Genomic DNA, 25,037 nt, shown 5'->3' on the forward strand with positions numbered 1-25,037 from the left:
ATAAACAAGATGTGGCACATATATGCAGTGGAATACTACTCAGCCATAAAAAATGAAATAATGCCATTTGCAGCAACAGGGATGGACCCAGAGATTATCATACTAAGCGAAGTAAGTCAGAGAGATAAAGACAAATATCATATGATATCACTTATGTGTGGAATCTAAAATATGACACAGATGAATCTATGAAACAGAAACAGACTCACAGACATAGAGAATGGACTTGTGGTTGCCAAGGGGGTGGTTGGGGAGGGGTGGATTTGGAGTGTGGGATGAGCAGATGCAGACTCCTATCTATAGGATGAATAAACAATGGGGCCCTACTGTAGAGCACAGGGAACTATATTCCATATCCTGTGATAAACCATAATGGAAAAGAATATGAACAAGAATGTATATATATGTATAACTGAATCACTTTGCTGTACAGCAGAAATTAACACAACATTGTAAATCAACTATACTTCACTTAAAAAAAAAGTGACGCCCAGAACTAAATTTAGAGCAGCTGAGTGGGTATCCGTGCCATTCACTGAAACAGGAAACTGGAGACAGAGCAGGTTTGAAAGTTACTAAGAAAATTACACTTTAGACATGTTGGGTTATGATGCCTATTAGACATCAGTAAGACATCTAACAAGTGTCTGGCTGGATATATAAATCAGGAGCTCAGAAGATAGGATGGTATTGAAAATAAAGATCACCAGATATGCTTTGTGACCGCCTGGAGGGGTGCAATAGGGAGGGTGGGAGGGGGGGAGACGCAAGAGGGAAGAGATATGGGAACATATGTATATATATAACTGATTCATTTTGTTGTAAAGCAGAAACTAACACACCATTGTAAAGCAATTATACTCCAATAAAAAAATTAAAAATAAAATTAAAGAAAAGATCACCAGCTAGAAGCCACACACACACAAAACCTAAACTAAAACCAAAAATAAGCCAAAGATATTTATGAGATTACTCCTAAGAGTATGTAGAATATGAAGGGAAAAGGTCCAGAAGATGTAACTTCAGAATTAAAAAAAACAAAAATACTGAGAAGGGAGTCAAAGGAAAGAAGGAAATAGGAGTATCAATTCAGGACAAGGGAACTGAGAGTTTCAAAAGGAGTGAGTGGTATTCTCTACCAAATGCTACTAGACGATCTAATAATAAAAGGTGCCAGAAATACGCATGTCAATTTTACGCTAGAAAGATGACTGATGACTTCAGCAAGAATAATTTCTTTTAGCCTGAGGCTGCAATGCAGGCACGGGTGAGCAAGTGAGTTGAGTGACCCTAGAAAACTCCATCAAGACATTTGGCTTGACGGAGAAGACATTCAAGAACCTTCCCGACCTGTGTGCTATATAGAAGGTATGCTGTATATGGTTTTAATAATGCTTCATGCTGAATCTTTCCCCATCATTTTACTTTCGACTCACCTACCTTGTTTTGTTTTAGTGAGTTTCTTGCAGAGGCATATAGTTGGGTCCTGTCTTTCACCCACTCTATGAATCTTTTAATTGGTGTATTTAGACCACTCATATTTAAATTAATTATTGATATGTTGGGGGCATAAGCCTGCCCTTATTATTTGTTTTCCGTTTGGTTGTTCTGGTTTTCATTCTTCTGTCCCCCTTTGCTTGCCTTCTTATGGGTTATTTAAATGTTTTTAAAATTTCATCTTGATTTATCTACCAAGTTTTTCAATGTATCACTTTAAATAGTATTTTAGTGGTTACTCTATGTATTGCAATATACACTCATAACATAGACTCTCCGATATTGACATTTTACCAAGTAAAATGTAGAAATCTTAGTTCAGTACAGGTCCCTTTACTCAGTTCACTTTTAATATATGAGTTCATCGTTTCCTCTATATACATTGAGCACCACATCAGATAATATAATTTTTGCTTCAACCAAACATAATTTTTAAAAACTCATTCTCAAAAGGAAGCCTACTATATTCATCTCTAGTTTTACATGTTTCATTGTTCTTCCTTTCTTCTCTCTAAGCCAGTCTCCTTCTTTTATTATTTCTTTCCTGTTTAAAAAAGTTCTTTTAGCCATGCTTTGAGGGGTGTTCTGCTAGCAACAAATTCTCTTAGTTTTCCTTCATCATATGTTTTTCCCTTCATTCCTGAAGGATATTTTTGCCACCTATAAAATCCAGAGTTGATAGTTCTTTTCTTTCAGCCTTGGAAATATTTTGTGCTGCTTCTTTCTGGTTTCCATGGTTTCAGATGAGGAAGCCACTGTTGTTTAAATTATTCCTCTATAGGTCGTGCATTGTTTCCCTCTAACCTCCTAACAATGAATTACATCTGCAGTGATCCTATTTCCAAATAAAGTCACAGTCTGAGGTTTGGGTGTTAGGACTTCAACATATGAATTTGGGGAGGAGGTATAATTAAACCCATAACAACTGCAATGTCAGCTCTTTAAAGATTTCAAGACATTTAAAGGTTTTTTTAGTGTCTTATCCAAGTTTTATCATTATTTCCAGTGGTACCATTTTATTGAGTACCATTTTATTGAAAAGAAACTTTGATTAGTGTTGGTTAACTCATTCATTTAATCATTTATTGAGTTAGCAAACTTGAGCTCCTACACTGTGCTAGGCAGTGGTGATAAAAAGAAAAATTATATATAGATACCAACATTCAAAAGTTTATAGCAACTATGGGGAGGGGAGAATGGCATATACACATACAGCCATAATGCAAGTTCAAGCAAGATCAGATCTGTAAGAGTGGTGGAATATGCTTTGGTGATTTGTAGGAGGGAGATTATTTCCCTATCAAAGTGAATCAAGAGAAGCTTTATGGAGAGAGTAGCATCAGATCACCATCTAGAATAGGTAGGATTTGAACGCATGTAAATAAGAAGAAATGGGGACTCCCCATAGAAGGAAGAGATTGAACAAAGGCAAAGAGACGGGGATGCGTTTGAAGTACACAAGGAACAGAGGATTTGGTTTGCTGCTTTTTACCGTGAATGCTGATTGTGCCACCCACCAAGTTTGAAATTTTTTGCAGAGCAGAGATAAAGTGTTGGTTGATCAGCAAGAATGAGCCAGACTTTAGAATTAACCAGACCTCGGTCTGAATCCTGGCCCTCACACTTGATAGGTCTATGCTATTTCCCTGCCTGAGTCAGCTTCCTCATGACATACCTAACAGGTGACTGTAGAACTATGAGAACTGAACGCAAAATATTCAGCACTCTTCCTGTTATTCCCTCTAGAGTGACAGGCACAAGCATTCATGACCGTGTGTGATTGCGCCATTCCTGCGTTTCCCAGTTCCCTGGTCTATTGGCAAGTGGGGGCTGCTGTCCACCCTTCTTCTCACCTGCCAAGCTCGTGTGCGGGCTAGCGCTGCATCCACCGGAGGAAGGGCTGCCTGCCTCTCCTCAGCAAGGCACCTTCCCCTTGTCGAGCAACGTACCAATCTAGAGGGGGAGCATTTTTCTGATTCACGTAACAGGGGAGTAAAAATGCCCATGGCTCTGGGCATAGGATGGGTACATTGTAAGGCCAAAGAGATCACTGTTTCTAATTGACTTCATAATAAAACTTGTCATGATAAAGGCCAGGGTACCTGAAGACTTTTTCTAAATACCTGTACATTTTGTCACAGTCTTTGGGTTTTTTTTTCCTGATTAAGAATATCATGAAATCTTATACAATTTCTTTTTGGTACAATCATAGAATCTGAGACAAATACAAGAAGGCAAAGACAACTTTGAAGTCAAACCTCAGCATTCTGTAACTGTGACAGGAAAAATGAAGACAACCAGAATAAAACGTGCAGAAATTTAAATGGTGATAAGACACACGATGTAAAGGGAAGTGCAGTCATGACAACCGTCTGATTAGATAACTAATTATCATTTGTAATGGTTATATGGTATAGCTAATCGCAATATAATTAAGAAAGTAGCTGGTCAAAACTCTCCAGTTATACCTGAAATGCTCAAGTGATACAAGTGGGATTGAAATGTTAGTAGCAAGTTTTATTTAAGTGTAGAGGAATTGCCTCCCTGAAGCCTTCCTGTCCATAGCTCCAGTCTGCCTCAATCTCTCCCACTTCTGAATCCTCACAACACGGCCACAAAGTGGAGAAGAGTTAAAATGACCAAACTTGACTGGAAACCTACAAGCAGTACAACCACGTGCAAGTTTTTTTAACCTCTCTCAACATCAATTACGTCTTAGATTGGGCTGCCGTAAAGATTAAGTGAGATAACGTATTCAAGCTACTATACAGGAGTACCTGCCATATGATGATCTCACAATAAATAGCATCTAGTAATATCACCTGATACACTTTATTAATTTCCCCCACTGCATTACACATCTGAGGCAATCTGAACCGCCTCTAACCCTAAAACCAACAGCTATGCTGAATTCATGGTCAGAATCGTGATGACTGGACCAAGTTAATAATAACAGAGATATTAAAACAGGCAAGTATTTCAAAGTTATAAGAAAAATGTGAGTCAGGGGTTATAGAGATGATCAAAGACCTGGATTGGAGAAAAGCTGCAAAATCTCATACACAGATATGTCAGCCTCTAGTAATTCACTTGCTGCAATGTATGTAAATTAATGTTTTGAATATAAGCTTCCTTAAGTTACAATGTGCATTTTCCAACAAATATAAAGTCAAAAATAATTAAAATCTATGGGCAACAATTTTAACTTATGCAATATGGTCTACTGTGTATTCATGATTGCCCACAAAGAACTGAAGACAATTGCGAATAATGGTTGTCTTGTATCATTTTCAACAGTAGCAGAGGCATACATGATAAGTTAGAAAAGTGATGAAACATACATCACTGTCTGCCCTGAAGTTTACACTTGTCATTTACCACCTCCCAACAGGACTTAAAGGGCAAGTATATCTTTCCATCTGATTTGAAAGCTAATTTATTTTGAATTTATCTGATAATAAAACAAAAGAAATTTCAATTTTCACTGTGAACTAGTAGCTTGGACCTGCAATCTAAGACAACAACTCTTAAGAGAAGCCAGTGTGGATCATGGTGAAGGTATAGGAGTCAGACAGACCTGTGTTACCATCCTGGATCTACTGTGTATTAATTACATAGAGTGGAAATTACAATGCCAGCCTGAGACAAGAGAGGTTACAAGGATTACATGAGATAATGCGTGACTTGCTTAGCTTGGTGTCTAGCATGTGGTAAGCATCCAGTAAGTAGTGAGGACTGTCCTGCTATGAAAATTATCAATCACAGTGACCGCATTCAGATAAGGGGTGCTAAAGACAGGCTTTAACAGCGATATTAACAAACGTAAAATCCTAAGACAATTGTAAAACTGTGTGTGCCAGGAGGAAGGGCTCTTTTATTCACTGCTTTATCTCCTGAACTAGAACAGTCCCTGACACAGAGCAAGTGTTTAATAAATATCTGTTGGATTAATTAACAAGCTCTAGGAAATTACATTCCAGAGGACCCTCCAGAACGGGCAAGACATCATGGTGTCTGTTTTTCTCCTCTGTCCTCCCAGCATGCCCTCTGCTGAGGAACTGACCAGTTTGGTCAAGGTTGTGAAGCACCAACACTGCAGCATAAAGCTTTTCAAACATGAGAGAGAACTTTCTGTACAGCAAAAGCTCTCCAGTCAAGGGTCTCTTATGTTTCTTAACTCACCTAAACAGAAACGATTTTAGTTCTGTTGGATGGAAAGTGATGTGAGTGCCAAGAGCAATGGACCTCGATATGGGATGCTTGGCCCTTGTCTCAGGCCTGCCATTCACTCGCTGTGTGGCCTTGAGGTCACTGCAATAACCACCCACTGGTGAAAGTCAAGGGCTTATGCGTGTTATAAAAAGTCAGAGATATTCCATAAGAAAGGGAAATAAAGTTATGAAACATTCTGTGAATTGGTTTCCTCCATATGCAATAGAAAAACACCCTGATTCGTCTACACCACAAGGTTCCTGAAGAGATCAAACAAAAGCCCTTGAAAATAATCACTAGATAAAAATACAGTATTTTTATTTGTCCAGGAAAATACTACTTTTTCCCAGTAATAGCTGCAGCTTATTGTAAAGAATTTTTAAAAGGAAGAGACTGAGCAACTAGTAAAGAAGTAAAAAACTGGAAAAAAACAAAACTGGCTATTAGATGACAAAAAGTTTTAAAAACGTATTTCGTTTTAGAATGCTGTCTTAGGAATATCATTTTAAAATTGAGTTGTTGTAGCAGCTAATTTTTTTTTGTATTTGGGCCCAAAAATAATACGTAAAAAATAATCTTTCTGTTCATTTTCTAATATATAGCGGAGGAGAAAAATGATGATGGGGAGAGAAGGTCAGTGTATTCTGATTCTGAGCTCTGTCTAGAAAAGGGGGTAAAAGGATAGGCTATTTCTATTAATCTTTTTGTCTCTAAAAACAAAAATAAATGATATATAGAGAGTTCAAAATGTCTTGTGTTATCAGAGGAAACACTAGTTGAAAAATATGCTGCATTCAGAAAGTAACATAAATTCTCAGCACACCAGCCGAGGTGAGCCTCCCTCCTCGATATCTGCCTGCGGAGCACAGAAGGGCTCCTCCCTTCAAGGTTTGGGGGCCGGGGATGCAACCAAAGTGTAACAAATATTCCAGAACACTGAGATTTGCTTTTTCAGTTCAGGAGAAGCTGAACACAAATTCTTGGCTGGTGCAGGGAGAATGTACCAGGGAAAGACACCAACGCAGGAAAGTCCTGGGAGTTATTCCGAGAGGCCCAGAACGTCTACACAGAAGTGCAAGGACATGCCCCGAGTGGAAGGGCTGGACTATATATAATAAAAGCACACTCACCACAATCCTAAATAGCAATTTTTCCTGGGTAGAAATGGTATACATTTGTGTGTGTGTGTTTGCTTTTCTACGTTTTCCAAATCTATAAGAAACATTTTGGTAATAGGAAAAAAAGCAAATAAAAATGTTATAGTTCAAAAACTTATCCCAATGGGGCTTCCCTGGTGGTGCAGTGGTTAAGAATCTGCCTGCCAACGTAGGGGACACGGGTTCAAGCCCTGGTCCGGGAAGATCCCACATGCTGTGGAGCAACTAAGCCTGTGTGCCACAACTACTGAGCCTGTGCTCTAGAGCCCATGAGCTACAACTACTGAGCCCACGTGCCTAGAGCCCGTGCTCCGCAACAAGAGAAGTCACCGCAATGAGAAGCCTGCGCACCGCAACGAAGAGTAGCCCTCACTCACCGCAACTAGACAAAGTCCTCACGCAGCAACAAAGACCCAACGCAGCCAAAAATAAATAAATTAATATTAAAAAAATTATCCCAATGAAACTGATGAGACTTTAGTATCTTTTAGGTTTTTTTTTTTTCTTTGTTTTTTAGTGTCAATACAGCTTCATACTCCTAGACCATATTCCTAGACTCCAGCTCCCACTGTAGCTCCTTAAAGAATTGATTAGGCTGCCTGGCTGTTTTTCCGGGAAGTAGGCAACACTTTGCTACCATCTGCTTCTAATGAAGACGATGATGATGGAGCTCCCAGCCTTGTGGGTTAAGCCTCCATCAAAATGCACATGTGTTTACAGAGCTGTAGTTATTAATTTAGGTCACAGCTTTGGTAAAAAGAGAGCAGTGTTTTAACATCTTTTTGCTTCTGCTTTCAAGGATCTCTATTTCCCACCTAGATGTGCTGTAGGTTCGGAGGTTTGAGGACTCCCCTACCATCCCACTGGGTTTAACCTTTGAATGTAATTTCAAAGAACTGACAGTGGGTGGGGATCAGTGTAACAGCTTTATTTATCTTAGAAATTGTGTAAGAACCACCAGCGTAGGATATCTGAACAGAGTTGGTTTGGAGAATACTACTTGGGTCTGAGGACAAATGGGACTCCCTTGCCCCCTCCCCCTTCATGCTAACAGGACCTGCAGGCAGCCATTATCAGATTCTCCCATTCGGTCACATGCTAAGAAGCTGCACTGGGACAGAGGGTGGATATAGTTTTATTACACCAAGACAGGAAACAGAAAGGAATCATGGATCCACAAGGTGAGCAGAGAGAGAGAAGCATGACTCCCCGTAACCAATTTCGTAGAAACCCAAGAAAACTGCTAGAGAGAAAATCTGAAATTGCTCACCGCAATATCCCCACTCATGGGGAAGAGAGCAGTCTCTCCGGACATTGGAAGAAAAGGCTGACTGTTCCTCCCCCTTCCCTAACTTCTGTTCTCTCTTAACCCATTGGGCCCCGGGGCCAAGACTCTGGCAGCCAGGTGGGTTGTGTTAGATCATTAGCGCATTGAGGCTTCTGCCGGTGAGCCCAGAACTACAGGGTTCCCTCAAGAAGAGTCAGGATAGGACGTTAGTTAAATTAGCATCACAGGCGTGCTGCATCTAGGCCATCACTTCTTCACCTATTTCTCATTCCACAGTATATCATCCAAATATTGCATAACAGGATAAACGATAATAACATAAAAATGCCTCAAATTTGAATGTGGATTTCCCCCATTATTACATTCTGACAGAGGAAATAAAATAAAAATCACCTCTGCCTCATAAATTACAGTTTAGAGAACTAAACCCAAAGTTCCTTGCTCCCGTTAGGTAGAATAACACCCCCCCACACCCCCAACACCAGTAAGATGTCCACGTCCTAATTCCTGGACCTGTGCATATATGTTACCTTACGTGGCAAAGGTTGCAGATAGAATTAAGGTTGCTAATTAGCTTTAAAACAGGGAGACAGTCCCTGGATAATCTGAGTGGATCCAATGTAATCATAAGGGACCATAAATGGGGGAGAGAAAGGTAGTAAGAGGTCAGACCCAGAGAGAAGGCAGCACGAGAAGGATTCTGCCTAACGTTCCTGGCTTTGAAGATGGAGGAAAGGGGCCTTGAGCCTAGGAATGTGGGCAGCCTCCCGAAGCAGCAAAAGTCAAGGGAACAGACTCTTCTAGAACCTCAAGTAGGCCACACAGGCCTGACAAGAGCTTCGCTTTAGCCCAGTGAAGTTCATTTATTTAGCTAATGTTTATTTTGAATTTTCAGAACCATAAGATAATACATTTGTGTCATTTCTCATGATAATCTAGAATCCTACTTCCTTATCCTTTTCTCCCTCAGCCAGATGTAATTCACCTGGAGGGAGTTTGGGTTCTCTGGCAGAAGTTGCATCCCAGGCCGCCACCTGCTCGAACGGGTGCTGCTTTTAGCACCTCCACAAGTGAATTAGTGCAGCTCCAAGCTTCTCATGACTGTCATGTTTCCAGAGTCAGTTAGGACACATAAGAATATCACAGCACCAAATCCATGCCAACAGAATTTAGATAGCACAACTAACCCTCGCCCAGGTTCCAGAGCAGCTCCCACACAAAGTACTATGTTTCCAGATCCTAGGAAACAATTTAGAGAGGAAGCCAGGCTCACAGTTTTGTCTCCACCTATGAATGTAACAGAGCCCTAGTGCTGGCTGAGCAAAGGGGGGAAATACTGGGGGCTTCAGTTCTGCTGGAATGCTGCTCTCTTTCTCCCATGGGTCTCAATCTAAAATCAGGATGAAGAGATCTTCTATTGAGAGGCTAATTGTGACCTTCTGATTTATTGGGAGTAGCGGGTGTGGGGAAATCCATCTATCATACAGCCTCTCCTAGGATTTAAACAGTTACACACAGATGCTCCCTCTTAGGATCTGGCCCTCTGAAATGCCATTTCTGTTCTGAACTGTAGATTCCAGAACCCAACACTGAACTACAGCGTTCAGTGTACAGTCTCTGTACACTAGTGGCATTAGCTCTCAGGAGGTTTCCTCACATTCACAACGTTTATAACAGGGAGCTCACAGAACCAACCTCACTGCCTTGCTTTCCCTGTGATGTTATCCACCACCAGCAAGATGCCCAGGCATATATATATATATATATTTTTTTTTTTTTTTTTCGGTACGCGGGCCTCTCACTGCTGTGGCCTCTCCCGTTGCGGAGCACAGGCTCCAGACGTGCAGGCTCAGCGGCCATGGCTCACGGGCCCAGCCGCTCCGCGGCATGTGGGATCTTCCCGGACCGGGGCACGGACCCGTGTCGCCTGCATCGGCAGGCGGACTCTCAACCACTGCGCCACCAGGGAAGCCCCAGGCATATTTTACTGCTGTGTATTTTATTGCTGTGTATGAGTGGCTATTGCTTCTATCTCTTGCACTTGATTTACACAGGCTTAGGAAGCTTCTCTCGAGGGTAGTCCTCCAGTTTTCTACATGTGTCTCAGTTTAAAACTACCTTCAGCAAATTCATGAACTTCCAAAAGCATGTGTGCCTCTGGGGGCCAGTAAGAAGACCCTAGACCATGAGCTTCCCCGGCAAATCTTCCCATCTCTCAACTTTTGAATTTTCCAAGCCTTGACTAACCTGTTCTATTTTCCCAGCACTGAAATTTCTTTCTTTCCTCATTGTTCTGTCACAGAGGGGTAAGTCTCTGGGTACTCCAGTTCCTCTGTTTTTCCTCCCCCTCCTTCTCAGCAGGCCAAGCGAAGTTTAAAACTTTTTAACCTACTTTCTAAGTTGCTTCTCTTTCTTCTCAATCATATGTGGGGCTAACCCTGCGCGCGGGATCACCGTGCTTTCCTTCCTTTCCCTTTGCTCTTGGGCTAAGCACACACACCTTCAGATTCTCTTTCGTTTTGTCCCCAGCCTGAGATAAAAATTCACTCAGTTCCAGGTCGGCCAAAAATAAATGCAACCCACCACCCAGGGGATCTAATTTCAATCATGTTGACCTTTACATCTGAAATTTAGGATATTATCTATCCTAAATCTCTCTACTCCGTAAACGTCCTAGTTGTGTTCCCCTCATAGTAAGTAGTAAATAGCTGTTCTCATGAGCGGCTGTGTTATTTTTAAAACTCAGTAAATATATTATGCTGATATTCCCTTAATAACCTGCACAAATCTCATGCACCGTCTTCATGCATCTGTCCCCGGTCTTGGCGGGTTCCCATTTGCGCTTACGATTCACTGGCCACGCCTCCCTAACCCCTCACCCCTGCCTGCTGCTAGGAGGAGGTCTCCCAGTAATGCCCCAGTCTTTCTCTGGGGAACATCCTGGCTCGCTCTAAGAATATACTGCTTGGGCTTCCCTGGTGGCGCAGTGGTTGAGAGTCTGCCTGCCAATGCAGGGGACACGGGTTCGAGCCCTGGTGTGGGAAGATCCCACATGCCGCAGAGCGACTAGGCCCGTGAGCCACAACTACTGAGCCTGCGCGTCTGGAGCTTGTGCTCCGCAACAAGAGAGGCCGCGACAGTGAAAGGCCTGCGCACCGCGATGAAGAGTGGCCCCCGCTCTCCACAACTAGAGAAAGCCCTCGCACAGAAAAGACCCAGCACAGCCAAAAATAAATAAATAAATGAAATTTTTTTAAAAAAAAAGAATGTACTGCTTAATGTGGCTAAATGTGGGGGAGAAATCCAGTCTCCTATTTAGTAACCACTAAATCATCCCCTTCGTTTTCAGCTCTCCCTTTCAAAGCAATTAAACATGGCACACCTCCTTCTCCCATTCATATCCGTGTTCTCTCAGATGTTGAGTTCTCAGTCTTTTGGTTAAGAAAATTCCTCACTTGGTCCGTTTCAATGGGCACATCCTCTTTCAGTTTTTCTTTCCCTTTTCTACTGCTCTTCTCTGACTTGACAATAAAAACATGCTTTTTAAAAGACTAATTCTGCTCCAACATAACTGACCGAACTCCATGCCTGAAAACAGTCTGTTTTCACGCTTTTTCCATTTAACAGGCTTTTCTGTCTCAATCCACCAAGATGACATGTTGCCGAAAAAGGAGGAAATCTTCCTTTTTATTTGTTCATTGATTGAAAAATACAACATTTCCCTGCCACTGATCTCAGTATGGGTCTCCGAAACCCATGTTCAGGGCTTATGGAGGAAATATTCTAGAACCAGCTTGAGGCCCTGTGGATAGGACTCCACAGACTCTGGAAGCTGAATGAATTCAAGTGTCCACAGTTCCCTTTTCTTCTGGATGAAATTCAAAACAAAACCAAGACAGAATTTGGGAAAGGTGCTCTAGTACTTTCTGTCAAAGCCCTACTATTAACAATCTAAGGGTCAAAACATCACGCATGAATGTTCTGGATGTACAATTTGGTTGCTTTGGGTAAAGTCCCAGTAATATAATACCAGCCTGTCACTGCAATGATATACACATCCTGCTGCAACTTTCTAGACCAACACTTGGCATATCAGCTCCCATGAGCAAGGACTCAGACTCTCCAGAAAGTTGCTTTCTTTCTAAACGGCACAGAGTATGAGGAAATGTTTGATGCTCAAATCCTACTACTTGTTCCTCTTGCTGTCTTCCTGTCTGAAATCTGGTGAATAGGAGTATCAAATGGTAAACAGACTGCAGATTGCTACTTGGGCCTGGGCCCCAACACAGCATCCTGGTCTATCCATACCTAAGTAAAGCAGCTGGACCCACTGACCGGCCACGCTGATGTACACAAGGGGTTTTAGACTGAAAAGCTGGAGCAGGGGCCTAGTCCCAAAATGGGATTAAGACCAGCACAGATGAGTTTAATTCAGTGAAAAACAGTGGAGCACCCATTGGAGTCTGCCACCTGGAAGACGCTGGCACAGCAACTGAAAGCAGAGCTCAGGGGCCATGGTTGGGGCCAACAGAATGGTCTGAGCCCCCCTCCCCTTGTCCCAGCCCAAGCCCTGGAAGAGCCAGCCTTTCCCCGGACAGCCTGGGCCTCCCAGTGCATCTTTTCTTGGGCCTCAGGAGCAAAGAGCGGAACGCTTGGGGATGCAGCGCTCCCCCGCCCTCAAGCACAGGCCAGAGCTTGAGGGACCCGTGTTTCCAAGCCCAGGATCTGGCCTCGGAGCTGAGCCTCTAACCCCACAGCCCACAGAGCCCTCCAGCCCTAAGTGGAGCCCACGTCCCCGCCACAGAACAAAGGGGCGGCATTCTCCATCTCTGACCCTCTCCTCTCCTGTTGCATGAGGTTATTTTATTTAAAACTCAAAGGGGGAAAAAAAAAGCCAGAAACTTTACTTACTGTTTCCTGAGGCTTCCAGGGAAAGAGAGTACTGGCCTAAAGCAGTGGTTCTCCAAGCCTGAGCCTGGTGGAGCAGCATTGATATCACCTGGGAACTTGTCAGAAGCGCAAGCTTATTGGGCCCAGACCCACCAAATCAGAAATGCAGTGGGTGGGGCTTCGGTTTCACATGCCCTCCAGGTGATTCTAATGCACACCCAGCTATAGGACCACTGGACTAAACAAGGGCATAATTACACTAATCAGAGGAGCTACTTCTCCACACGTGGAAAGGGGCAGACATGCAGAGAAAAAAAAAGCCTACTCCAAGATTTTCTCTTTGTGGAGAGAGAAAGACAAACCTATAGGGGGTGTGGAGAGGAATTGAGACATTTCTTTCCTACCAGATGATTTTTCAGTAAAATAAAAAGATGAGAAATAGTCACTAAGAACCAATTCTGGATTACTGAAATTGGTCTTCTCATTGCTGTCTATCAGGTTTATTTTTCTAGAAATCAAGTTTAGTATTCTACGTTGCTCAAAGCTAGTTCTTAGCTAACTATTCCTACTGAGTAAAGCCTCAGTTATCTAGCATGGAAAACAAAGCCAGTCACAACTTGCCTCAAACCATCTTTCGACCTAATTTAAGCTCATGTTCAGTTCTATGCATCAAACATAGACGCTTAGGTGCTTATGCTTACAAAGTAAGCAACTTTGAATACAAAAGCAGAAGAGTTTCCATCCTCCAGGGTAGTCTCCTGTATCAGAAGCCCCCAGGAAGCAAGTTAGCAATGCAAAGGTTCAAATGCATCCCCAGAGAATTGGCTACAGCAGGCCTGGAAGGGGGCCTATATGTATACACTTGTCAAGGGCTTCAGATGAGTCGCCTGAGTCCACGTGAAATCACCTGCTGAGAAATTCTGTTCCACATATTTAATAAACTGTGATCCCTGGCAAGTGCCTAGACTTGAAGCAAGTGCCTATTAATTACTGAGTGGCTAATAGTCATCCTTTCCACATTCAGATATTTCCATTTTATAAAGCCCTCTAACCTACCTCATTGAACCATCCTAACATCTTACAGCGTGAAAACATTTACTTATTTTGCACACTTAAAACACACAATGAGGCCAAAAAGAATTCACATCATTTCCACTGAGGTGTCTAGTACTTAAATGCCTTCAAACTTGAAAGGCAGGGACACCAGAGGCAGCACAGCACTGCACGGAGGATTCTAGACGCATCAATAGAACTGCTCTCATTAAGGTCTTCACCTGGGCTCCTTTTCCAAGGAGGGCTTCCACATCTAACTTTAGGTGGCTGTTCAGGGTTGCTCTGCCAAAGCGCAGCCGTGATCATTTCTTCTCTTAATTTTGTCATTAACTTATGTTTTCCTTCTCTGCAAAGTCTCAGAACAAACAGATTCTGTTTGCATGAATAATGCACCACGTTCCCAGGTACAAAGAGAAGTGTAAGTCTGCACAGCTGCACAAGGAAACTTAACCAAGATCCATTTCCAAGGCTTTGCCTGCATCAAAGGTCTTAGAGACCATCTGGGAAAATCTTTCTTTTCTTTGGTTAATCCTTTGAAATTCTTTCCCTTCCACTCCCAGAATTTTAAATTCCTTCATCAAACCAAGCACGCACTTTTTAGTAATAGACTAGGAGTCAGAAGCCTGGGTTCTAGTTTTAGATCTGCTACTAGCTGCTGCAGGACTGTGGACAAAACATTTGACCCCACCGAGACTCAGTTTTCCTATCAGCAAAATGGCCCTGATGAGGAGATGAATTAGGTGGTCCCTAAAATTCTTTGGCTCTGTGTAGTGGAGAAGGGGTATATGAAATTCTCCATCCAAATCCAGACAGTGTAAAGCATCCTATTTTAATAAGGATGACCTTACTCCCAGATATTTTCCTTCTCTGGCAGTCATTTCAGGCTGAGATATTTGCACATGCGAGATTCTAAGAGTTGAGGAAGAGGAATGTGGGGGACTCAGAGCTGTTTCATAGCCTGAGGAAAGGTTTTGTTTTTGTTTTTGTTTTGCGGTACGCGGGCCTCTCACTGTCGTGGCCTCTCCCGTTGCAGAGCACAGGCTCCGGACGCGCAGGCTCAGCGGCCATGGCTCACGGGCCCAGCCGCTCCGCGGCACGTGGGATCTTCCCGGACCGGGGCACGAATCCGTGTCCCCTGCATAGGCAGGCGGACTCCCAACCACAGCGCCACCAGGGAAGCCCAGGAAAGGTTTTTAAGAGCTGCCATTTCACATGTTGTGCCGGAGTGGGGTCGTCTGTGCTACTGAGTCCTTACGCTTCTCTCAATCTTATTTCAAGAGAGAATGTTCAGGCTTATCCTGAACTGGAAACTCTGTTAGCCTGAGATGCAAATACAGCCATGAATTAAAGCACCCTGGAGGCAGTGGTCGCTGACCAAGTGTGTGACTGTTTGGCTCTCTCTGCTGTTAATGGCAGATTGAAAGACAATGTGTGGAAATGGCTTCATTTTACTTTACCAGGCTAAACTAATGTAGGTAATTAAGATTCACTGCCTGACTAACTTCAAATGGCTATACAGAGAGCAACATAATTCTGTTACTCTCTAAATACCAAGGTTTATCCAATAGTAAAAACGAAATTGTATATAATCGAAGGTCTGGTTATCCGTTCGTGTTTGATCCTTAATGACGCACAACCCTTTAGAATACTCATGCTGTGTCCTCTGTTTATGAAGGGCGGACAAGAGGGTCCCAGAGGTTAATGACTGTGCAGGTCTCCTAGCTAGCTGGTGACCAAGACAGGACTCAAAGAAGAAGCCCTCATGGTAAATTAGTGCTCTTTCAAATTAGTCATTGCAAGGATTCATTTTTGTTCAGAGAAATTCTTTATATTTTATTGTTCGTGGTTCATTGAGCCATCTGGGATCAAGGGCATTTTGGACACTGGGCAGTGCTGGGGGTAGGGATGAAAGGAAAGAAGGGACAGTCCCTTTTCCAATGGACTCAAGTGCCATTTATCTTTCATAATCTACCAACAAGGTAAGCTAAACCCCAGCCCCGTCCCTCATGAAAAGATGCCTTCAAAAGTCACACTTTAGAAATAAACTAATTCAGAAAGTGTGTTGCCCAGGGTTTATCAGGCTCTGAACCATTTCTCACAGAAGCACAAGAAGCTGTGCCACTTCCGGGAGGCTGAGGGAGGCCTGGCTGGCCCCAGAGTGAAGTTCAAGGCTCCGGGGATGCAGAGGAGCTGCCCAGAGGAACCAGGAAGGCCAAGGGCCAAGGAGTCAAGTACAAGCTGTGTCCTAAGCGTGCCCAGCGTCAAGCTGAAGAAACTCACTTCAGCCACCAACCGTGAGTAGTGCGCTCCAGCCAATAAAAGGAAACAAAGTCCAGGTGCCAGAAGCCAGGCAGATCCTGGGGAATGTGAGAAACGTGAAAAAGACCGAGTTCATCACTGGGCCCAGGTCTGGAATATCCATGGTGTTTTGACAAGCTCCTGGCCCTTGGGAATAGAATGAATGAATAGATGGACAGTGGCAGATTATCTGTGGGAATAGTGTTTCTTTTCCTTCTTTTTCAAGAGAGTATGACGAATCATGTCACAGTATTGGCAGGAATGAGAATCTCTGTGGAACCCCTGGGGTGGCCAACTCAGAAGGGCGACCAGTAGGACCATCCTCTTGAGCGAGAAGATCTGATGGGACCCTTTGTGTTTTAAAGTTCTAAAGAGAAAAGCTCATCCTCAGTAAGGGAAAGGAAGGGGTGGATCTGGGTTCCTAAAGTAATGAATGCTTGAACATGTCTTAGCTCCAACATTGGAGGAGGTAGCAATGCTTGAAAACTCACGGTTAACTGGTCGAGCTAAAACTGTCCGTATTCTGACCTGAGAAACCAGCATAGAAGCATTAGCAGTGGACCCAGTCTCTGACCTGGGTGAGCCTTTGGAGCCTTTCCTCCTGGTAGCTCAAGGCTTCTGCTGGAGAGACCTGCTTGCTGCCCGCCTCCTTGCGACCCAGCATTCCTGACGTCCCATGCCAATAAGTGGCAGCATCACTGCTGGCCTGCCTCAGCCCACATCTTTGCTGAGTGCCCTTTCAATCAGATGCCCTCTCCCCTAAGCACAACAGTGGGGAGTGGGCAGCCCTAAACTGAAGACTCACTGCAGCAGAAAATGACGACAACGTCCTGGGTCTGCAGCCACTGTGGGAGGGGTACTTGGACCAGTTACTGTGCATGGATGCAACTCACCAAGGGCAACTCCTTCTCAGCCACCAGCGCCTCTTTTGCCAACCGGAAATGAATTGCCCACTCCTTCCGCCCTTGGCTGCAAGACCCAGCACAGGGATGAGGAAGATTCTATAGGGGAGGACTGAATACTTGTCAGGGCTTTTACTCAGTATTGATGGCTGGTGTGATGGGGACAGGGGAGAGAGTGAGCATTTGTATTCTAGAGACAGAACGGTCACAGCAAGCACACTCCATTACCACACTGGGGGCATCCCTGTTTCAGAACGAACCAATTAATTAAAGGATGAATGGATTAATTATGTTTATAGGAGATTTGTCCTGTTTTAAAGGCACCAGAAGGACACACCGGTCTTGACTTTAGCCATTCCTGTTTCTGCAAGAAGTGACTTTGCTGTACACCTGAAACTAACATAACATTGTTAATCAACTATACTGCAATATAAAATAAAAAGTTAAAAAAAAAAGTGGCTTTGGCACCACCAGCGACTGTCAGTCTTAACAATGACCTCAGAAAATTTTGATCAGATGCAAGTTAATTTGCTCTGAGCCATTCCCTAGGGACACAGAAGGTCAGACCTAGAGCCCATCATCCCGATAAGAGGCTCCTATGAGCTCAGGACTCAATGCTGAAAGCAGAGTTTGGTGACCGTTTGGAAAGGCATCTTGAGTGGAGAGTGTGTCCTGGCTTGGCCATTGGGAGACTCAAGTTTTAAAGCACAGCTCTACTTACAACCTGTGAGAACGCAACAGGAAAGTGGGAAAGATTTGTCTTTTTGTTTTTTAATTCTCAAAGCTTAGCCCAGTGTAGGAACTCAATAAAGCAAAGAGCGGGGAAGAGAGAGCCAGGGACAGAGGGAAAAATCTGGCCTCCCTCATGAACTTTCTATGGTGACCCCACAGAGAGAAGTGGGGAAGACGCTTTGTGAACTAAACACTGCTAAGTAAGTTCAAAAGTTTTGTGGGATAAAAGTTAGCCTCTAAATGCCACAATTGGAGGTTTAGCAAAAAGTCTGACAGTCTCGTTTTCGGAACTCTTTGCAAGGGTACTTGATGTGAAGGTGCAAAAAACTAGCAGCTGCAGTTGCTGCAGTTCTGTCTTCAGCTCCAGGATGTTTTTCCCCTGGCCAAAAATGCACTAAGTTGCCTCTGAGTTCAAAGCATTCAGCAAACAATGGCAAGGCAGAGCCACCGGAAGCAGGCACCTGATTTCCATGACAAATATGGTAACGCTGTATTAGCTAATGGAGCCACCTTCTGTGTTGCCGGATGGGCATATTCAGCAACACAAATTGGAATAGAATGGAACCTGTCCCCTGTTGGTAGAGTTGCCCCAAAGGGATGGAGAGATCAGTAATCATCCCCGCTGGTTTAATACTGAATTGTTTCAACACCAACTCGTAACTGATGCCAAGTAAAAGCACTGTGTACCCATTACAATATGGCGTGATTGAAGATTTAAAAAATAAAGGTTTGACAGTCTCTTCTGGAAGGATCCACACAGGATTTTCCTGCACGGAACAAGACCCAGTTTACATAGCCCATGTGCTGGGTCACGGCCCCCCTTCTTTGGAACATGAGGGGTTGATTCCCGTGGGTGTCCTGGGGCCAGGCTCTACTGAGAAGTAAACACCTTGGTGGTACCACATGTTCATGCGTCCCCGTTTACACTGTGTCAGGAATAAATGGAGCTGGTGGCACCGGAATGCCATCCAGGATGGGACTGTGACCAGGCAGAAGGGAGGGGGGAGATACGGGCTGGCAGTGGGTTGCGATACCAGGCCAGGGGTACCCACGGCCAACTGCACTCAGGGCTTCAGTGCATCTTTAAAGAGAAACACGTTCTTAACCATTTGTTGGGTTTTGGGCAGTGCAGTTGGGTAGACAAGAGAACAGGTGCTACGACCAGACTGCCTAAGTTCCAACCGTGGCTTTGTTTCTTTCTAGCTCTAAACCTGGATGAGTCTCGTAACTTCTCGATGGACACGGGGATGATGATAGTATCTACCTTGTCAGCTTGTTGAGAAGGCCCTGGGGCTGGTCACAGCCACAGACCAAGTGTTTGGTAATTATTTGCTCTCCTGGAGACTCCTCCCAGGTGTGCCCAGGTCAAACACTTGAATCAAAATCGAATAATTATGGTAAAAGAGGCATTGGTCAAGCGATAGGCATGTTCACAATGTCTCCTTCAGCCACATATATCTCAGTCTTCACCACAACACCACGAGGAAGGAGTATTTTGCTTATCACAGACACGAAAACTGAGGTCATAACTGGTGTTCAAGGTGGCACCGCTGATAAGCACACCAGTCTTGGGTCCACCCAGACCTGCTTCTTGGAAAACAGCACAAGCAAGGGCTGTGTTTGCCAACACAGATCTCATCGCCACCAGAAGGATCTGTGCAGACAACATGGTAGTTTCTGAAGGAGACCTGAGTCTGACTTCAGCAGCAGGTGGGAAACAAAATACAGTTGGTCCTCTGCACCCACAGATACTGTGCTACACCATTTTATATAAGGGACCTGGGCATCCACAGATTTGGGGATCCTCGAGGGTTCCTGAAACCAATTCCCCACAGACACTGAGGGGCAACTACGGTCAGTAGCTGCAGATGGAACATTCTCCCATAATACAGAGGCAGGTCACAAGGCATGGAAGCTACAGGCAGCGACCTCTGAGGCAGAGGAATTTAAAATGTTGCTCCTAATCTTCAATGAAAGATAAAAGCTGAAAACTCAAAGATCCCCTGTTTAAAAATGCCCTTCAGGCTTTGCCCAACTGAATGGGGAAAATATCCCGCTCAAAACCCTAGAAATATCTGGGGATGTCAGATTCTAGCTTTGGCTGAAAACCAGGTAAGGAGGGATCAGGTCTTTGAAGAAGGTCTGCTGAAGTCTCTGAGCTCCAGGCCCACCAGAAGCCATGCCCAGCGAGGCTTCTCTCCCCTGTCCTAGATGAAATCATCAGAGACGGCCTCTGGAAGCTTGAGGAAAGGGAAGCACCATGGAGCAAGGATTCATCCCTAAACCTAATCTGTATTCCTCAACAACTTCCCTGGAGAAGCTCTCTGCCGTGCCAAAGGGAGAAGATATTTTCATTCCATGTTTTATAGACTTGCTTCCTTGCTGGTGCAGGGAACACCACTCTCCTGGCTCCTAACTCCGCTGGATAGGTACAGATGATTATATGCTTTAATTTCATTTCTTTGAATAGGAAGAAGATGATCGCCAGTAATGTATATGAAAGTCTTATAACAAACAAAAGTAAAGGGTTATGCAAAAATGTATAAGGAATGATGGTGATCACAGTTATAAAGATAAATGTTATGCAGCAAAGGGAAGAAAACCTAAATTTTAATGACAGAAGAATAATTAATAAACTGTGGCTTATCTATATGATAGATGTCTAGACGGCCATTAAAAGCCATTTTACAATGAACTTTTTATGACGAAAGAAACTGTTTATGGACTAAGGCTGTGTGAAAATCACATGCCGCCTGCCTGCAGGTAAGCTACATGGACAGATGGACGTAGAGACAATGAGAAGGAAGGGGAAAGGAAGAAAGTTACAATATATAAACAGGATTTACCTTAGAGTGGCTATACCAGTGATGAGCTTTATTTTCTCTTTTACTTTTATTTCTTTCGTTCTATCCTGCCTTGTTCTGAAAGCAATTTAAAGTTGTTTGCAGAAGGGAGAGGGGGAAGATGGCGGAAGAGTAAGACGCAGAGATCAGCTTCCTCCCCACAGATACACCAGAAATACATCTACACGTGGAACAGCTCCTACAGAACACCTACTGAACGCTGGCAGAAGATCTCAGACCTCCCAAAAGGCAAGAACCCCCCCCCCCCCCACGTACCTGGGTAGGGCAAAAGAAAAAAGAAACAACACAGACGAAGGATAGGGACGGGACCTGCACCTCTGGGAGCGAGCCGTGAAGGAGGAAAGGTTTCCACACACTAGGAGCCCCTTCGCGGGCGGAGACTGCGGCTGGCGGAGCGGGGGAAGCTTCGGAGCCGCGGAGGAGAGCACAGCAACAGGGGTGCGGAGGGCAAAGCAGAGAGATTCCCGCACAGAGGATCAGCGCCGACCGGCACTCACCAGGCCGAGAGGCTTGTCTGCTCACCCGCCGGGGCGGGCGGGGCTGGGAGCTGAGGCTCGGGCTTCGGTCGGAGCGCAGGGAGAGGACTGGGATTGGTGGCGTGAACACAGCCTGAAGGGGGTTGGTGCGCCACGACTAGCCGGGAGGGAGTCCGGGGAAAAGTCTGGAGCTGCTGAAGAGGCAAGAGACTCTTTCTTGCCCCTTTGTTTCCTGGTGCGCGAGGAGAGGGGATTAAGAGCGCTGCTTAAAGGAGCTCCAGAGACGGGCGCGAGCCGCGGCTAAAAGCGTGGACCGCAGAGACGGGCATGAGACGCTAAGGCTGCTGCTGCCGCCACCAAGAAGCCTGTGTGCGAGCACAGGTCACTACCCACACCTCCCCTCCCGGGACCCTGTGCAGCCCGCCACTGCCAGGGTCCCGGGATCCACGGACAACTTCCCCGGCAGAACGCACGGCGCGCCTCAGGCTGGTGCAACGTCACGCAGGCCTCTGCCGCCGCAGGCCCGCCCCTCATTCCGTGCCCCTCCCTCCCCCGGCCTGAGTGAGCCAGAGGCAACGAATCAGCGGCTCCTTTAGCCCCGTCCTGTCTGAGCGAAGAACAAATGCCCTCAGGTGACCTACACGCAGAGGCGGGGCCACATCCAAAGCTGAGCGCCTGGGAGCTGTGAGAACAAAGAAGAGAAAGGGAAATCTCTCCCAGCAGCCTCCGAAGCAGCGGATTAAAGCTCCACAATCAACTTGATGTACCCTGCACCTGTGGAATACCTGAACGGACAACGGATCATCCCAAATTGAGGAGGTGGACTTTGAGAGCAAGATATATTATTTTATCCCCTTTTCCTCTTTTTGTGTGTGTATGTGTATGCTTCTCTGTGAGATTTTGTCTGTATAGCTTTGCTTTCACCATTTGTCCTAGGGTTCTGTCCTTCCATTTATTTTTATTAAAAAATTTTTTTTTCTTAATAATTATTTTTTATTTTATCTTACTTTATTTTATTTTATCCTCTTTGTTTCTTTCTCCCTTTTCTCCCTTTTATGCTGAGCCGTGTGGATGAAAGGCTCTTGGTGCTGCAGCCAGGAGTCAGTGCTGTGCCTCCGAGGTGGGAGAGACAACTTCAGGACACAGGTCCACAAGAGACCTCCCAGCTCCACATAATATCAAACGGCGAAAATCTCCAAGAGATCTCCATCTCAACACCAGCACCCAGCTTCACTCAACGACCAGCAAGCTACAGTGCTGGACATCCTATGACAAACAACTAGCAAGATAGGAACACAACCCCACCCATTAGCAAAGAGGATGCCTAAAATCATAATAAGGCCACAGACACCCCAAAACACACCACCAGACATAGACCTGCCCACCAGAAAGACAAGATCCAGCCTCATCCACCCCAACACAGGCACTAGTCCCCTCCACCAGGAAGCCTACACAACACACTGAACCAACCTTAGCCACTGGGGACAGACACCAAAAGCAACAGGAACTACGAACCTGCAGCCTGCAAAAAGGAGACCCCAAACACAGTAAGATAGGCAAAATGAGAAGACAGAAAAACACACAGCAGATGAAGGAGCAAGATAAAAACCCACCAGACCTAACAAATGAAGAGGAAATAGGCAGTCTACCTGAAAAAGAATTCAGAATAATGATAGTAAAGATGATCCAAAATCTTGGAAACAGAATAGACAAAATGCAAGAAACATTTAACAAGGACCTAGAAGAACTAAAGAGGAAACAAGCAATGATGAACAACACAATAAATGAAATTAAAAATACTCTAGAAGTGATCAATAGCAGAATAACTGAGGAAGAAGAACGGATAAGTGACCTGGAAGATAAAATAGTGGAAATAACTACTGCAGAGCACAATAAAGAAAAAAGAATAAAAGAACTGAGGACAGTCTTATAGACCTCTGGGACAACATTAAATGCACCAACATTCGAATTATAGGGGTCCCAGAAGAATAAGAGAAAAAGAAAGGGACTGAGAAAATATTTGAAGAGATTATAGTTGAAAACTTCCCTAATATGGGAAAGGAAATAGTTAATCAAGTCCAGAAAGCACAGAGAGTCCCATACAGGATAAATCCAAGAAGAAACACGCCAAGACACATATTAGTCAAACTATCAAAAAATTAAACACAAAGAAAACATATTAAAAGCAGCAAGGGAAAAACAACAAATAACACACAAGGGAATCCCCATAAGGTTAACGGCTGATCTTTCAGCAGAAACTCTGCAAGCCAGAAGGGACTGGCAGGACATACTTAAAGTGATGAAGGAGAAGAACCTACAACCAAGATTACTCTACCCAGTAAGGATCTCATTCAGATTTGATGCAGAAATTAAAATCTTTACAGACAAGCAAAAGCTGAGAGAGTTCAGCACCACCAAACCAGCTTTACAACAAATGCTAAAGGAACTTCTCTAGGCAAGAAACACAACAGAAGGAAAAGACCTACAAAAACAAACCCAAAACAATTAAGAAAATGGGAATAGGAACATACATATCGATAATTACCTTGAATGTAAATGATCAAGTGGGGTTTATTCCAGGAATGCAAGGATTTTTCAATATATGCAAATCAATCAACGTGATACACCATATTAACAAATTGAAGGAGAAAAACGATATGATCATCTCAATAGATGCAGAGAAAGCTTTTGACAAAATTCAACACCCATTTACGATAAAAACCCTGCGGAAAGTAGGCATAGAGGGAACTTTCCTCAACATAATAAAGGCCATATATGACAAACCCACAGCCAACATCATCCTCAATGGTGAAAAACTGAAACCATTTCCACCAAGATCAGGAACAAGAGAAGGTTGCCCACTCTCACCACTATTATTCAACATAGTTTTGGAAGTTTTAGCCACAGCAATCAGAGAAGAAAAGGAAATAAAAGGAATCCAAATCAGAAAAGAAGAAGTAGAGATGTAACTGTTTGCAAATGACATGATACTATACATAGAGAATCCTAAAGATGCTACCAGAAAGCTACTGGAGCTAATCAATGAATTTGGTAAAGTAGCAGGATACAAAATTAATGCACAGAAATCTCTGGCATTCCTATACACTAATGATGAAAAATCTGCAAGTGAAATTAAGAAAACACTCCCATTTACCATTGCAACAAAAAGAATAAAATATCTAGGAATAAACCTACCTAAGGAGACAGAAGACCTGTATGCAGAAAATTATAAGACACTGATGAAAGAAATTAAAGATGATACAAATAGATGGAGAGATATACTATGTTCTTGGATTGGAAGAATCAACATTGTGAAAATGACTCTACTACCCAAAGCAATCTACAGATTCAATGCAATCCCTATCAAACTACCACTGGCATTTTTCACAGAACTAGAACAAAAAATTTCACAATTTGTATGGAAACACAAAAGACCCCGAATAGCCAAAGAAATTCTGAGAACGAAAAACGGAGCTGGAGGAATCAGGCTCCCTGACTTCACACTATAGTACAAAGCTACAGTAATCAAGACAGTATGGTACTGGCACAGAAACAGAAAGATAGATCAATGGAACAGGATAGAAAGCCCAGAGTTAAACCCATGCACATATGGTCACCTTATCTTTGATAAAGGAGGCAGGAATGTACAGCGGAGAAAAGACAGCCTC

General features: G+C 43.9%; 1 pseudogene across 1 annotated transcript; it reads left to right on the forward strand.

Moving 5' to 3' along the window:
- The first annotated feature begins 5,046 nt into the window (after positions 1-5,046).
- Positions 5,047-18,642, forward strand: LOC309969581 (cytochrome c oxidase subunit 7B, mitochondrial-like; annotated as a pseudogene). The gene is made up of 2 exons: positions 5,047-5,055; positions 18,391-18,642. The product of its transcript is annotated as a cytochrome c oxidase subunit 7B, mitochondrial-like (transcript).
- The last annotated feature ends 6,395 nt before the right edge of the window (positions 18,643-25,037 follow it).

The sequence above is a fragment of the Leucopleurus acutus genome (assembly GCF_964270905.1).
Source record: "Leucopleurus acutus genome assembly, chromosome: 12".
Taxonomy (NCBI): domain Eukaryota; kingdom Metazoa; phylum Chordata; class Mammalia; order Artiodactyla; family Delphinidae; genus Leucopleurus; species Leucopleurus acutus.